This window comes from Dermacentor albipictus, chromosome 7, assembly GCF_038994185.2.
Source record: "Dermacentor albipictus isolate Rhodes 1998 colony chromosome 7, USDA_Dalb.pri_finalv2, whole genome shotgun sequence".
In the NCBI taxonomy this organism is placed as follows: Eukaryota; Metazoa; Arthropoda; class Arachnida; order Ixodida; family Ixodidae; genus Dermacentor; species Dermacentor albipictus.
The window spans coordinates 21075648-21093062 of record NC_091827.1 but is presented as its reverse complement, the minus strand read 5'-3'; the positions used below and the strand labels follow the sequence as shown (position 1 = coordinate 21093062).

Here is a 17415-nt window from a genome sequence, read left to right as displayed (position 1 = left end):
AGAGAGGGGAGAGCGGGTCCCTCACGTCATGGGACCCCCTCTCTCCCTGCTAAGAGAAAACAAAAACAAAAGTATAAAGCACCCGGGTGCCGCATTCCTGTCGTTTGCGTGGCCGCATCTGTTTGCTGCCGCGCGTTCCTGCGCGATCGCTTTCCCTGTGCTCCTGCGTGCGCTGCGGGGAAAACGACGATCTCGTTATTTCTTGTTGCTCGCTGGATGGGCGCGGCTGGGACAGGGTGAGCAGGCCTTGCTCCCTCCTCCTTCACGACTTTCTCTCTGTGGCACCAGCACTTTTGTTTTTTGTTCTTCTTCTTCTTCGTCTTCTGTCACGCGAAACTTTTTGCGAAAACCTCGCAGCAATGGGAAAGCTTAAGCAGTCAGTATGCACGTTAAGTGATACAGAAGCCGCGCTTACGGTTTACATGAATGCGACAATGCGTACAATGTTCACCCGGATTCGATGCGCTCGGAATGCGATGCGACGGTATGTATAATCGCATCGCATTTCCAGCGCATCGAGTTCCGTGTAAGCGGCTGCGTGTAATGCGCATGGAAGGTGTCTCGCATTAGTTCACCGGGAGAGCGTAGGTCGAGACGGGTCGGTTCACGCGGTTCGTGTAAACGCTGGCGTGTAGTGTCGCATCGAGTGAGCTCTATAGATAAGGAGTGAGACGGTTATCGTACTGTGCTGTCCTCCACCGAACGGCGGGGAACGCAGTCTCTTGGAAGCAGGTTCTGGCTTGTTTTAGGACGAAGATCCGGTGTGGGGGGACGAGCCACGTGTAAACGTTGTGGGATGAGTACTACCGTAATGCGCTAAGAGGTGCGACTCGCTACTGTTGCATTCGTGTAAACACGGTTACCGAGAGCCACAACAGCACCGTACCAAGGATGTTTTTTTTTTTTTTAAATCCGGAGAGGAGATTATTTCCTTAAGGTGCGCAAAGCCACATCTGCAAATTTGCTGCGTGGCGAGGATTCTAATAATAACAATAAAAGAATGTGCAGGAACCATCGGCGATCACTTTCAGTGTAAGCGAATAGCGGAGCACTTCCAGAAAGCATGTTCGCATTATTTAAGTTACATCCTTACAAACTTGCGTTTTGGGGCACACCGCCCGGTGAGGAGCCCTTAAGTGGCGAGGATCGGCTCGGCGTTGCCTTTTTTTTTAGTCAAGCTGGCCTCTAGTGTATAGGACCATTTCTATATACAGGATGGAGGGAGCAGCAGTTAATTGTGTTTTGTTTTCTTTCAGCTGCTTTCGATTTGTCTCTTCGATGCCTTTGTTCCCAAAACGCATGGACGTTGTAAACGTCTCGGTAAACGCCTGTATAAGAATTCACCTCCGGATGCGTGGCTCAACTTTTCATTGTCGATTGTTCACTGTAAAATTGTAACATCCATTAGTCGAATAGATTCGCCTATATAAGTGTACGCACGTTTTGTATATAGAGGCACAAAAAGCGGCGGTCCGTGGTGTTAGCCGATAAGTTTTGAATGTCGTATATAAGCGCCTCTATATCGGTCGCAAACTGATGACTGCGCACTGTGTGGGGCTCCCGTTTTCCCAGCAAGGGTGCAGCAGTGCTGTACAGATTCCCCGTCTTGTTTCTTCCGGGTACAACCGCAGCAATCCGAGCGGGGAATACATCTATGACGACGCCGTGCGTGCGTGTGTCCGATGCCAGGCAGGCAGCAGGACGGCCTTTCTCGTTGTTGTTGTTTCTCTTTTTTGCTTTGCTTCGGCTTGTCCTCCGCAAAAGCCGTTCGCAACTTTGGTCCCCGCGCCTTCGTGGCTTCCGCACGGCGAGCTTCGACGGCAACGCGCTGCAGCAGCTGCCGCCGCCTGCGACCGACCGAGCGGGGGGGGGGGGGGGGGGGGGAGAAAGCGAACGGTGCCGCGGCAGCTGGGAAGGAGACACACTTTTTCTCGGCCTTGCGCCAACGTCGATTGTCTCCACCGCCGCGCGCCTCTGCGCCTGGCGTTTTGGTTTCGTCCCTGAGCTTTCTTTCTTTTTTCCCCCTTGCTCTGCTTCTTCTTCTTGCAGTATAGTGCTTGCACGCGAAGTCGCCGTGGCTGGCGCCCTGGGCCTGACTCGGCAAGACCGCCATCTGCACGTCGCGTTATCCTTTGATATCGACGGCTTGTGTGTGTGTGTGTGTGTGTGTGTGTGTGTGTGTGTGTGTGTGTGTGTGTTTTCTTTCGCGCGGCATATATATACGCACACGCATGCCAGCTTGGCGTTCTTCGTATCCCTCCCGAATTCCCTCCCTTGTTGTTTCCCCGTGCACCTTCGTATTGCGGTACTCGCAAAAAAAAGGGAAAAAAAGGAAAGAAAGAAACCTGCTGCACCGGAGCGGAAGGCCCAGTCCGCGTCAGCGAATCGGAGAGCCCGCGCGTTCACTGCAGAACGCTCTTGCGCTATATATGGAATTGTTCGCGAGAGCAAAGTCTATAGCCAATCCCGAAGCTGGGCGTATTATCATATTATTAGCGAACGAGGCGACCGTGCCGATGGGGTACAGAGAGAATTTGCGAACGAAAAGCTCTTGTGAATTCGGCCTCCGGGAGTGTGGGGTTTAGTGCGAGAGGCCATTAACGCTAAGTACGTGACTGGCGCTATCCGATGACAACGTGCGAACAAGTTTGGGAACAGCTTTGCGACCAACGTTGCGACACGGTCAAGTTCCGCCATGTTGGCGCATTGAGCCAATCGGAGAGGTTGTGTGAGCCAATCAGAAGTGACAGTATACGACGTAATTTGGGCTAATTCCAGAATAGCTGTATATAGCACCCTCGAACTACTCTGGCACGAGCGATGTGGAGTTCTATAGATTGTAGCGTTTGCAGCTCGGAACTCGTAGACCATTGAACGCCGGACGCTGGCGTAAAAATAGAAGCTACTCTCTCTCTCTCTGAGACCATGGTACATGCACCGCTCAGCACCTTTCTTCTAGCATCTATGACATATATATACACACGACTACTACTGCGCCCTTTAGAACGCGCGACTTTATCGTGCTTGCTTGGTCGCTTGCGCCGCGTTCGATCGCTGCAATTCCATCGACGCTGCAGCCGTCCATACGAAACGCTGACGCGGGACGCCTGCCACCTCAAACGCTGCACCAGCAGTGTTGTCGGAAACGGCGCAGAAGCGCGCGCGACCGAAATCGAGAAACTGCGAGCGATCATCCATTCTGGAACCTCGGCAGCAGCGTGTGCCGATACGTCACAAAGACTGCAAACGTGTTCGCTTTGTTTCCTCCCCGCCCCCTCCTATCTTCTGCCCGGTATTAAAGTCAACGTGGCCCGCTTGCAGGGGGACCTTGATGCACTTTTGCCAGCGGTGCAGACCACGGCCGTGTTTGTATCGTATAGATGCGGTCTGTTTACAACTGTATCGATGCTGCCAGTCGATTGAACGGCGGACAGAATTGATTTCGCCCGGTCGTCTATATATACTTGCAGGCGCGCCGCCGGGTCCGAGGAGAAAGCCATGCCGTCTATTAATAACACGACGGGCGCCGTATACACAGCGTGCACAAAACAAGCCCCCTTCCAGTAATCGCGCTCCCAACGGGGCAACTGCGGCAGGACCAAACGTTTAAAAAGACGACGGTGCGGTGGGGACGATCGGGTGGCAGGTTCGGGTTTACACAGTCCGTCTCGTACGTATAAAACCGTTCAGCGCCTCGGAAGCTATCGATGGTTCCCGCGAAACACAAGCTGGATACAGATATGCCCAGTCGGTATCGTGTAAAAAAAAAAAATTTACCGACGATTAACGTTATACCCCATAACGCGAAATTTGAGCGCAGCTTTATACGTGTTTTCATTTTGCGGTATATTGGCTGGCGCGGACAATCCGTCTCCTGCGGCACGTTGCAAACGGAGCGAAGTGTGGCGCGACTGGCTCGCTAATCAGGAGGTCGCGAGAGAAGGAGATTCCTGTTGATGGGAAGGAAAAGTTGTGGTAAAGTGCAGCGCAGTAACTGTCTCTCAGCAGAGGACACCTCAACCGCGCTGCACAGGGGGGTAGGGAATGAAAGTAAAGGGAGAGAACGAGAGGCAGAGCGCGATCGAGTGACGCGTGGGCGCGATTCACAGCGGCCGCCGCACACGGACCTCCGCTCATGCAGCGCTTTGTTTCCATATGTGGTATCGGTGGCGTCATCGATGAACAGACGACGCGCGTAAAGCCCCTTAAACTTCGTAAAGTAGTGCCACTCTCCTCCTTCGCCTTCACTCCTCCTCGTTTCTCCTCTCTTTCGCGCTCCCTCCTCGACCGTGGCGCCACCTACATTGCTCGAGCGTAGCAACGGCCCCAACATGTGCTCCTCGCCACTCCGTAGACGCGTCTCAAGCAAAAATGGCGCTGAAGCAAGGCGCGTGGGCCCACGTGATGCTATTAGGCCAATAGCGACGCGGCGGCGGCTTCGGCCAGAGCGCGCGAGGAGGAGGCGGCATTCTTCAAAGCGTGGCACTACTTTACGAAGTTTAAGAGGCTTTAGACGCGCGCATGCTCTGGCGCCATCTCGTGGCCATCGTCGCCGCAGAGCCCGTCTTGCGCAGCACTACGATTTTTTTTCTCGCGCTTTCGCCACACCCTCGTCCCCTGTTTTCCTCCTCGCGCTCTAACGCTATCGCCGTCTTTCATCCCCCGCTGCGTTCCGCGTTCGCTCTTTCGTCCTTCACTGTGCTCGTACGCTTGGTTACGAGGTACGCTGACGCTCGTCGCAGAAACGGGAGCCTAACTGCGCTGTGGAAAGGGTCAGGGCCCGTGGAAGTTATCGAATGTTCCGGTGAATCACGAGACGGACCCACGGAGCTTATCCGCACGCGAGAGAGGTTCGCGATACGTCGGCGCCTCGGATACTATGTCGTTGATTGTGGCGATCAGTGAAAACACGACAACAGTATGCTCCGGTGTACATATAGCTTGCACGTGACGTCACGGAGGCAGCTTTTCACCGTGCTGCATCACAAATATGGCACCTAGGATGACGTCAGTGCAAGCCATCTATAGCGGAACTATCTTAGGATATGCTGGAAGCGATCTTTCCCTGCAAATAGCTGCGTGCAACCTCCACAACGCTGCACCGGTCTTTTGAGCAAGCGGGACAGCTTGCACACGGCGCCATTTGGTTTCCTTCTTCTTCAACCCCTCTCACATGCAGACGAACGTTCTTTTGATTTTCAAAGTGGGGGTGAACAAAGAAGGGTGGGGCAGGTGGGGGGGTGGTTGGAGTAGAAGCGTCACGAAAAGAGCTGCGGCTGGCGCGGATCAGGACAGATACGTTCTTCCTCGCGGAAAACAAACGATTTGCCCGCCGGAGGATCTTGTGTAAGTGGCATGTACAAATCGAGGCTCTCCGCCGCGGACCGTCTTCCATCTGGAGCGTGCACGAATCTAGAGCACCGGAGGACCTTTAAGCCCATCCTCCGCCCTCCCTCCCCTCCCCCCCGTCAGGGCCCATATTTGGGAAGACAAGGCGGGCTACGTGATGGCTTTTGTCCTTCCTTTGGTGACAGTAAGTACCGTCGAAAACCGTGCAGCGTCGTGGAGACTGGCGGCCGCCTTGCAGGATAGAGAGAGAGAGGAGAGGCGACTCGAACTGTTTCTATGGGAGAATTACGGCGGGCTGGCCAATCACTACGTTCACGCATGAAACGGCCGCAACCTTGATTCGCCACCATATAGTTCACTCCGACGAGAGCTGTATATATGGACGTCTTTTGCAAGGGGCATCCGCACATCCATGCGTACAGCAAGGCTATACTAACGGGGCAAGTTGGTACTACTCCATCGTAAAGTGCGCGGTTTGTACATTACTGAGATACGCAAGCACACGTAATGAGTAAACGTGTAAGACGACACGGACGAACGAACAACTGTTTATTCTTACAGATCTTTGTGAACGTCTCACTTCTGTATCCGTACACAGGTACGCGACCTCCCACTTTAGGCGTGCGCAGTGGCTGTATAATCTTGCTGATGTCGTTCTTCTAAACTCCAAGCTAGCGTTTATTTGAAACAGCCGGTTGTATTGTGCGCTACACTTCGCACCACAGACACACGAGGCACGCGTCAACCAAAAGATTGCACGATTCAGTGAGCTCACGTCCTTACGCACATACCGTCGTGGCCCAATAACAGCACTGCACTGAAAACTAAGGCGAAGGAAGGTGTAGTCACAACACAAGCGCCTGTGTATACGTTTTCGTTTTTAGTGTGTTGTTATTAGTCGCGAGACAAGGACAACTTGCCCAGTTTTCCGTCCCCTATACGGATACCTAGAAATTACACCTGTATTTTTCAATGCAGCGCCATTGACGGACAGCTGACGGTGTGATTTACGTAAGTACGCCTCAACTGTATGACCACTGAGTCAGCGATGTGTGCAACGTGCAGCACTGAATGCGTAAATACGCCTCAACTGTATGACCACTGAGTCAGCGATGTGCGCAACGTGCAGCACTGAATTCATCCGCAGCGCAGCAATTTACAAGCGCCGCAGTTTCGCAGCCCCGTTCCCAGGCCGTGGCCCGACCCCTTCTTTCGCAATCAAGCCTCCTCACGAGCAGCAAGCAACCTGTGAAATATTGCGAGCCGTTTCCTTCGGCTGAACAGCAGACGTTGTGCGCCGGCCGCGGTCAGGTTCTCGAAGGACACGTAATCATGGCGCTCCAGGGAACGTCGGCTCGGTTGCCAAGACTTTCTCGAGCGCAGCTTCCTGCGCCCGAGACTGTGCGTACGTGCCCAAGAAGTTTGGCCGTGCCTCTGAGAGAACCGAGTGGGTCCGGCGGTAAAGCCACGCGGCCCGTTCCTTTGGGAAGATGGTTAGGGTGAGGCTGATTCTGGCTGTAGCATGCCAGCATCGCGCGTAAAAGAAGGTGCGCGGGGCAAGAGAACGCGGTAACGGAATGCCATTTACGTGCGTGTCGTGTAACTGCGTTAGCTCGGGGAAAAGGTCTTCTGGCAGAACTGCAGCGAATTAGCAACCAACGCAGCTTGTCGCTGCTCGAGTTGAAGAGGGCGTACGAGAGAGGGAAAGAAAAGCATCACATTTCGCATCCCGCGAGGAAATAAAGACAATAGAAAACGCCGCTGTCTGAAACTGGCTTTCTTTCCTTCTTTCTTTTATTTTTTTTTTCTATTTTTTGGAGCGCATCCCGATATAAGCCGGCGAAGGGGGTGGGGGAAGGGGGGAGGGCTCAGGATGATGCGACGGGAACGCTCGTCCCGGATGGTGAATGTGCGTTGGGAGACTTCGTGTAATAAGACGACGATACTCATTCCCGAAAAGGAAAGCCGGACCCGTCGGTCTTTGCGGAGCCGCTACAGGGGCTGGCGTCTTTCGGCCCCCAAATCACCGCCGCCGCGGCCGGATTGAGGCCCTCCGCAACGAGGGCGATAAATAACGGAGCGCAGCGAAGTAGAGAATCTGGCCCCGCTGGCCGTGCTTAAGATGACTCGCTCGCTCGCTCGTTCGTTCGTCCGTCCGTCAGTCTCACCGGGACTTGGCCGTGTGTGTGGCACCGTCGTTGCCAATTCTCCGACGCCCTTCCCGTTTTTTTCCCTCCCGTTTTCGGGAAAATGGGCCCACTCAAACCTATAGCGGCACACCGCTGCAGTGCGCGCCGAATGTCTCGTCGTTGCTGGGAAGCAGCTTTCCGGCGTCCGCGTGCGCACACAAACGCAAGGGAGCCTCATTTCCTCCTCCTCTTTCTTTCTTTCTTTCTTTTTTCTTTTATCGCGGCGGCCCACTCACATGTGTTTGCCCCGTGCGGCGAGCGATCGAGCGCACTTGGGCAGAAAGTGTGAGTAATGCCGTCTGCTAGTCGAGTCATGGTCGTGAGTTGGAACACGGCGCTCCTCGTGAATGGGGAAAAGCGAGGACGAAAGAATAGTTGAGAATAGTCACGGCCTCCGAGAGCGGGCGGCGCGCGGATCTCGGAGGCCACGGAATAGTGCTTGCTTGAGCGAGAATCGAGAATAATGTTTGCGGGCAAACGATGTGCAGCGTCTCATCTTCCCCGCCGTTCACGTCAGTGTTTTCTGCTGGAAGCTTTCTTCTGCAATGAGTAATGTTGCAACGTTACTTATGGAAGACAGCGGGACATCATGAGGGTGCACCTGCGTTCTCGCCCAACTTTGCCAGCACTTTCGCGATGCGCCTCAGGAGCCAAACGAGGCTCCATGAATGACTGAAAATTGAGCCACTGGTCAATGATTCGTTTCACGTGCAGTGCAGGCGTACGAACACGTGTACCCATCTAGGAGCGTATAGCACAGCCCACCGAACTGATTAATTGAAAGGTCACACAGTAGCCGAAAAGAAGGAAGACGCGGAACTTTCCTGCGCATGCGCGGATAAGTTCTGTCTTCTTTCGAGTTTCTCCTTTCTCTTCCAATTGTATCAGTGCTTACACGTCCTGCATTGCAGTAACACAAGGCTTCATGTTTCGGCGTATGGCTTGAAGGGGAAAAAAAAAACTTTTTTTTTTTAAGACGGCCGCAATCACTGCGGTGGTTACGCAACTTACAAAACGGCCCTGTTCCGTCGACCGCGTAGCTGGTTCGGCGCCGACGGTCTTGCGCAGTAATTATGCAACAAACGCGCCTCTTTCTTTCGAAAAACGACTGCCGCTTACAACGCCGTCGCGCACGCCGCAGTCTTTCGTCATAAACACGTCGAGCCATCATTGTGGACCGCGCAACGATGAGTCTCGTTAAAGGAGGGCGGAGGGTGGGAGTCGAGGGATACACGTTCCGGGAAGGAAAGGGAAGCGCGCGCTTCCGGCGAGGAAGTACTTCCTCCGACATTTCCGGTTTCCCGATCGCCGTTTCTCTGTAGCCGCGTGTGTGTATGTGTGTGCGAAGCGCTGGGCGGCCGTCGATGTAATGGACGTAGCCGAGGGAGGAGGTTTCGTGCTGCTCGTCAACGCGACCCCGCTGCGTCATTCACGGAGAGACCTCTTAACAGAGCGGGGCCGGCGAGCTTTATATACGTGCGCCGGCGCAACGGTCATTGTCTCGTCCCTGGATGTGGGCGACGGATCGCGTCGCGCGCAGCTATTATCGCCTCGCCGCCGATCGTGCGATTAATGGCGGAGCCTTCTTCGTCCGGGCGTTCAGAGTGCTTGGCTCTGCACCGGATGACCGCCACGGTTTCCGTTCCGAGTGAAATCTCCAGTGTAGAAGGGCCTTTTCGATTCGCGTCTGCTATAGTTCGATTATTATTATTATTATTATTATTATTATTATTATTATTATTATTATTATTATTATTATTATTATTACGCGAAAGAGAGAAAGTTGGTCGCACGACGAAAGAGCCATCGACAGCCCTTATTTTTCACTGCTTATCTATACCGAATTAATCATTACTTACGAGTCTCTCTCTCTCTCTTTCTTTTTTTTCGTCATGTACTTCTTAAATTTTGCTTTCGACAGGATAGCATTGTACTGAACAGTAAACGTGTCCTGTCTGTTCGTGTCGGCTCAAGACTCGCTGTGGGAGAGGGAAGCGGCGCGGAGCCAGGTGCAGATGTGTGTCGGTGTCACGTGGTATGGAGCGTCACATGTCACGTGGTAGGGAGTAGGGCGGCGGTCACGTGGTAGGAGTAGGCCTGTCTCCATGCCTGTCGACAGGCATGTCACCTTGGTGAGATCCAGACACCCTACGCTACATGACTATGCATTTCGTTCAACTGCTGAGCGAGGGGATGCGCGTTCGACTCCCTGCTTCCTGCGGCCACATATACATCTTCGGTTAAGCAGGGGGGGACGCCAGTGTAGTGAGATGTCATAATTTACTGTACCGACAGCGATCCGACAATTAAACGAGTCCGGCGTTGTTCAGTATATGCGGCGTCGCCCGTAAAGTGTAACATTGGGACTAGCGTATACGTCTCCATATATCAGAACCGTCACCGTGCAACGTTCCGGAAGCCACACCCTTTGTGTGCGCGCCGTTGAAGCACGTCACCTTGGCGCAAAAGCCGTGCAAATTAAAGTAGCCTTCTATACTCTGTTGCCAGGGGACACGCACGTTCCTTTTTCTTTTCATTTTTTTTTTGTCTCCAGCTTACTGTATTCTACGCACCCCCCCCCCCAACTTTTTCTCGTTTCTTTTAATTCCCGGTCTCTTTGGATCCCTTTCAATTCGGGAGGACACATGGCGCGAAATGCGTCGCAGGACGAGGCGCAAGAACTCTCTCTCTCTCTCTCTCTCTCTCTCTCTCTCTCTCTCTCCCTCCATGTTTCAGTTCAGCGCTTTCGCGCGCGCGCGCCCGTACGTACGGTCTCTTTAAAATTGCACCGCGAGCGGGGTGGGGGGGGGGGGAGAGGGGGAGGTGGAGGGGGTAACGTGACGTCCTCATTCGGCCGATAAGAATGCGAATTTTCCGTGGCAAGAATTCGGGCAGCAGCGCGCGCGCGCGCATGTCTTTTGAGAGAGCCTCGGCGAAGCGGTTGGTGTATGCGCCGGCCTCCGTATCTCTCTCTCCGTTGGTGCCATCGCACGCGGAAATAAAAAGAAAAAAATATCAATGATGGAAAGCGAGCGGAAGAAGGGGGGGGGGGGGGGAGGAGGAGACAAGATGATGCGGGCGCCGTGCAATGGTTCCCGAAAGAAGAATGAAAGAAGAGAGAGAGCGTCGAGGGAAGCCCGACATGCGCGATTGTGCACGTATACGTATAATAAGATTATTTGCGAAGAAGAGACCACATCGCTAGGGAAACTGCAGGGGAGTAGGGGAGTGGAGGGAGGGGGGAAGGGCGTCGAGGCGCCCCCCGCAACAATATGCGGAGAAAGAGATTCACTCCGAGAAAGAAAATGCGACGCAACGAAATGAAACGGTCGTCCTCCGCGCGGACTCGAAAAAACCGCGCCCGAAATTTCTCTTCTCAGAATGAGCGAGCTGCGCCCGACCGCGCGCGCTGCCTCTCCCTGTAATACCGTGCAACGTATCGTGGGCTTGTATAGATACGATACGAGGGGCACCAGCCCCAATCATGGACGGCCGAATTCGCCTTCTCACGTATAAGAGAGAGGTCGATTGGCGAGCGCTCGGTCTTCTTCTTCGAGGTCCCGAACATGTGCGACAAGCTTGCTTGTTCTGGAATGTGGTGCAGTATTCGCGTTCACATGCGGTCGCCGTACGGTCCAGGTAACTAGGGTCTCCTGCGCGCCGTTGAAGACATCCGTATACACTGGAGAGCCAACCGCCGTCACGTTATAGTCGAGCGTTATGGTATCTCATCGATACATCCCAGCTCGTTGAAACCGTTCGCGTCCGATACACTCGCGTGAAATATGGGTTCCTCCCCGTCTGATTTACCCCCCGTGTCTGAATCTTGCAGACAGCGTTCGCAGCGCTGATCCGTTTTAGTGCGAGAGAAAAGCAGCACATGTCTCGCGCTTCTCCGTCGTGCTCCTTTCATTCGTCTCTCCGCGGTGTGGTATATACGCGGTCCTTGGCGTTTGCCCTTGGGGCAACATTTGCTGTCTTCGCCAGCACTTTACTCTCGGTCGTATATACCCACCAGGTCGCTGTTTCCTTATTCTCAAGCTTTTTTTTCTAGTCGCTCCGGAAGTCCCGTGAATGGGCGGGGCAAATAATATCTCGATATCTTCCGGTTCTCAGTGAGTAGGCCGACCCTATAGCCTCTCTACTCTTCTCGTAGTCCAACAGCTTCTGCAGCTGCGGCACCGCGTCTTCATGGTATGCCTGCTACGTCTTTCTAAAATTTCTTTCTCGCTGCGCATTTCCCCACGGGATCCTAGTGTGTTGCATTTATTCGCGCAGCTTCTGGGCGGGCAAGAAGGCGCTTGCCGTGATTTGCCGTTCCATGACAATTCTTTCTTGAAACCTCGCTGTTTTCTTTCTTTTTCTCTTTCTTTCACTTGCAGTAGCTATGTCATACTCGGTGTTTGCATTTGGTTCAGGAAGCATCTTGTCTGAAGCCTCCTGTGTGTCGTGTGTGCCTCTGAGATGTGTGGTCACGCAAACCTTTACTTCCGAATTTTAGCAAATTATGCTTAGTTGCTTGCCAATTAGTTTTTGCCATCTTGTCTAAAGCCTCGTTTGGCCAACTACCTAATTACTCAACAGGGGGAGGAACAGGTGTTTGGGGAGGGGAGCGGTAAAATATGCAGAGCTGTGCGCCGAAGTCACGGAGGCAACAGCCGTCACTCACTCAAAGCCCCTAAATGGGAGTACGTGTTCTATGGCGCCACAGTACCGCAACCTGAAGCTGCGATTGACGAGCAGGAGCACGTATCAGTGGCGTAGCCAGGAGGCGCAGGCGGTGGGCACCGAGATTCAGCCCTCCCCTCCCCCCTCCCCCCTCGAAAAAAGATCCTGGCCACGCGCCTGATCCGTCCGTCCGTCCGTCCGTCCGTCCGTCCGTCCGTCCGTCCGTCCGTCCGTCCGTCCGTCCGTCTGTCTGTCTGTCTGTCTGTCTGTCTGTCTGTCTGTCTGTCTGTCTGTCTGTCTGTCTTGTCTTGTCTTGTCTTGTCTTGTCTTGTCTGTCACAAGCTTCGGAGATAACATTCATGTTCGCCATTGTATTTTAGGCTTAGCGCTCAGTTTAAACAGTCAATCACTCTACATTGATGCGGTACGCCGACGCGCCCGATACGCACTGTTTCGCAAGGCAGAAAACTCCTGCGAAGTTGAGCGTGTTTTGCGAGCGAACTCGAAGCATCTCCTGACGCGGATTGTCAAGGCAGGATCCCATGCGACTTGCTGCAGCAAATTTCCCTTTGTCGCACAAGTCGCCTTCAGGTGCCCGCGTGTGAACGCTCTCTGCATGTACTTCGCTGCCGTGATGCGAGTCGTCGTGCTTAGCTGCTCAATTGTATTCCCTCTTGTCAGCCATGGAGGTGGCTTCGAGGCCTTAAGCCTGCTGCTAAAGGTATAGCATACGCGCTAAAGAATGACGTCTAGTTGAATTGGTGAATTGCACGATTTACAATGTCTGTAACGTGTGTTGTACACCGGGAGCCAAAAAGCCAGAAAAAATAACGTAATAAGGATACGCGCTGACACCTCGTGGTGTCTGGAGTTTGTGAAGCTTCCACTCGGGACTATAGTTCATAGTGTATCCATGTATTTACAGGCAAGTATGCTATTAATTGCCTTACAAAGGAACCGAAACGAGTTGTGAACACTTTTTTCTATATGAACGAAAACGGTCCAGACGTGTATACGTACGAAAATGCATTTAAATCCGCGACGTCACCTTATAATGCGCTGGGGCTGCTGTTAAAAGTGCGAATTCCGTGGTAACATTTCCCTTCGTTTTCTTAACTAATAACCAGCATTTTATCGCCAATAAATAAAATTCGAATCTTGAATAAAAAGAAAAGTGCTTCACCAGACTAAGCTACTTAATAGCGTTGCACGTTAGTGTCCATTTACTAGTAACCCTAATCCTGTCGCAAGCATCAGACACTCCAAGTTTCATATATATTCGATATTTTGTAATGTAAGCCTGGATTCCATTAAGTGCTAGGGTAACGTCGTCCTATACCGGCGAGGCTTGTATGACTGCGCGTACTTGCGCTATATAAGCATTCCCTCATTCGCCTCTCGGTTAACGGCTAATAAAAATTCGGAGAGGCCGCGCGCTATTCGAAGGAGCCGCGTTTGTTCTAGGTCGTTTTCCCTGTTTCGTCGCTTTATTTACTTATATTTTCTTTGGGTGGGGGGGAGGGGGGGAGGTGCCTTTTTCTTCCGCCGGAGCGATAACACCGCGAACTGCATTTCACGACGAAGAGAAAGCACGTCTAACGCGAGTCCGCGGGGAATGGGCGCAGCTTATATTATAATGGGCTCTGGTGCGACTTTGGCCGAGTTTGCAAAGAAACATCCGTGTTGTTTGGTCGAGAACTGCGTAGTCACGAAACTGCGAGGGCTCATCAGAATAAAGGAAGATGAATCAAATAAAAATAAACAGCAGGGGAAACAAAGAGGGGGGGGGGGGTAAAAACTAGCGCATTATTTTTTTTTATGCTCGATACACATATAGAGGCGCTTGCGGAAGCAGTCGAAACGTGACGCATGCGAGCCGAATAAATGAGTTCCATGGAGTCAGCGATATGGAGAACTGATTTTATATGAAGAAAGAAAGAAGGAGAACAAAAGAGACTGGATGGATGTTTGGGCGCCTCATTTGGGCAGCGTGATCACGTACAAGCGCTTTTTTTTTCTTTGCTGAACCTATTCGTCCGGAGCGAATGGCCCTGTCGTTTTGGCGGGCATGCAAAAAAAAAAAAAGAAAAAGAGGGTTCGGAGACCAAATTATACAACCTCACGTGTCTTCGTTTCTTGACGCTTATTCGGCCGTTTTCTGTACGTGAACAACGACTTTTTCGAGCGTCGAGTGCCTGTACTTGCTAAAAGGAGTACGGCCGTTTTATGCCGGCAGTATACACTGACAAAAATGATGCGTCGTGTTCAGTTGAGCTTCAACAGACATTTATTTCACTGAAGGCAACAGAAAGACAACATAAACTCAACGTTATCTCAATAATTACTTTTATAAGGGGTATACACTGCTTTATTAAAAGCGAGGCTTTTTCTTTGCGAACCTCTCAGGGTTTTCGTGACAGTGGCTGCTGGGGCGTGGCTTCTCTCTAGCCGAATAAGGCCAACCAATCGCAACGGAGGACACGCGCGACACTGACGCTTAGTTCCTTGCACCACCGCCAGATGGCGCTCGCATCCGCGGCGGCGGCAGCGTGCGGGGGAAAGCAAAAAAATTAAAGAACCAGAAAGCTTGCTTTCTCGCATCCGCGGTTGTGGCGGTAGCATTGCGTTAGCCTCTCTATACAATACCTGAATAAATCCTTCAGTGTCATTTTGTGCGGACATTTCAGTAAACACAAACACGTGTTTCGACTATTCGTGCAATCGCAGAAAGTTTCGCCGTATGTAGATTCTGACTCGTTGAATCTGCTGCAGTTCTTTATAATTATTTTTTGTGCCAGTTTTGTGGCGTCCTTGGCACCCTGCGTCACACGGTAATGAAGTGCTCGGGACCCTCGCAGCAACCTAAGACGGAAGATGAATAAACAGCAGAAGCAAATAAGACAGGAGAGGGCAAATGTGGGAGGCCGTGGTGTCTTGTCCAGGGCTGGACGACCAGTGAAAGTGGGTGGACTGGACCAGGACGGCAGCTGGACGGCAGCCCGTGGATTCCTGGAACGAGGAAGTCGTCCACCTGATCTATATCCGTTATAAAAATAATTATTGACATAACGTTGTGTTTATATTGACTTTTTATTGCCTTCGATGAAACGTCCGTTGAAGCTTAATTGGACATGCCGCATTATTCTTGTCAGGGGAGATCGAATAGCGATCTCTCTTGCTAGTTCAGAAATGAACGTTTCTTTCTCTCTTCTCTCTATCATGGCGAGGGTGAAGCTGGCTTCAAACAGCAGTGGCGACTTCCGCTGCTTCATATCTAAACGCGTCTCTTTTCTCTTCATGTTCCCACTGTTGAACGCTATGCAGGACTCGGACGTTTGATACACGCATGCTCCAAGCAAGATAATTTGCTTGACCTGTGCCGCCGTGTGTGGATCCATGCATTTGGATGGCCCACCACGTACATGTGACCAGTATTGGTATTTATGTATGTTCTTCGTCTGCAAACAAAGAATTGAATTGAATAATAATAATAATAATATTTGGGGTTTTACGTGCCAAAACCACTTTCTGATTATGAGGCACGCCGTAGTGGAGGACTCCGGAAATTTTGACCACCTGGGGTTCTTTAACGTGCACCTAAATCTAAGCACACGGGTGTTTTCGCATTTCGCCCCCATCGAAAAGCGGCCGCCGTGGCCGGGATTCGATCCCGCGACCTCGTGCTCAGCAGCCCAACACCATAGCCACTGAGCAACCACGGCGGGTAAATTGAATTGAAGTGGAACGAAATGAGCCCTGAGGTTGTTACACGCGCGCCATTTTGACTCGTGAAAAGTGTTCGAACGTATTGTTTCCTTTTCGTGTTCTGAATATGAATATATTACATCGAGCTCGTGCTCGTGTCGGGCGGTGGGAAGTGTACATCCCACCGCAATTATCACCCGTAAATTTGCTTGAAAAAAAAAATCTAGAAATTGGTCAATCAAGTTCCGGAAGCACTTAATTTCAGAATTTTGCAAACTTTTCACAAACGAACACAAGCGCATGTGTTCGTCGCGAATTCGTTGCTGCAGTACCAGCATTGAGCAGGGCTGCATGCGTTTACCTGACGCCTTTTCTGAAAAAGAATTTTTTTTTTTTTTGCACATATGTCTTGCGGTAAGTCCGCTGAATACAGACTTCAAACGTCAACTGGGAAAGGACTTTGTGTTTGAGCTTCCGTGTATAACACAATTATGTTTTCTCATATATTCAAATTACAATGCGACGCTATCATGCCTGTACGTTTTCTGTAGGTCGTACTTAACGAATTTTCTCACGCATTTTATGCTTTCAGAAATTTTATTAGCTAACTAACGCATTCTCGCCACGCGGAGGGGCCTGCGTGGTTCGGGATGATTGCGTTGACGTAGAAGAAACAGAATAGAATTTATTGACAGGGAGGACGGACAGGTCGACCTGAGCTAATGCGCTCTAGTCTGCTGTACTCTGCACAGGGGAAGTGGGAAAGGGAGTGAAAGTACTGGGATGGGTGGTGATGGTAAGAGAAATGGTAAGAGAAGTCCATAGCCATAAACAGCTTCGCTGTAAAATAAAAAGAAAAACAAATATGCAGACGCAGTTAAACGGGATAGAATGTTCCATACGTACGGGTAAAAATGTTCACACCCGCGTTCATTCTTTATTTTTATGCGTTGCATATTGCAATCACTCAGTTCAGCCCTTGGGCGCGGCCGGGCAGCCACCATTGAGGGTATGAGCCATAGTTCATTGCTGCGCGTCTCATATGTGGGTCTATTCTCTTTTGAGTTTGCTATGTTTGTTATTAAGTCGCATCTATTTTTATGCGTTGCATATTGCAATCACTCAGTTCAGCCCTTGGGCGCGGCCGGGCAGCCACCGTTGACCTTTAGCGCAACCACGTGACGTGACGTCACGACAGCCGGAGGAAAAGCTGGGCCCCAGCCGTCTCCATCGTAGACTCCAATTCAAGGCTCACTTGCTGCGCTACGGTACGCACTTCAAGGCCCGTGGTAGCCGAACAGGTTGCAATCGCGCTGGCTGTGCTCGATGGTCGCAGAGAGGCAATATATAGTGATTCCAAGGCAGCCATTAAGGCCTACCAAACCGGTATGGTCTCCCCCCAGGCCCTCCGCATTCTCCAAAGCGCCAAAAGTATCTCTCCGCATTCTCTATTTTGGTTTCCCGCTCACTTGGGGTTGATTGAGGGTTCTCCCTCTAACCCTAA

At 51.8% G+C, this 17415-nt stretch overlaps 1 protein-coding gene across 1 annotated transcript in view; it reads left to right on the top strand.

Moving 5' to 3' along the window:
• The window catches only part of ttv (exostosin glycosyltransferase 1 ttv), a 176218-nt gene that overhangs the window by 141605 nt on the left and 17198 nt on the right, over nt 1-17415 (top strand). The gene's annotated exons all lie outside the window — the stretch shown is intronic.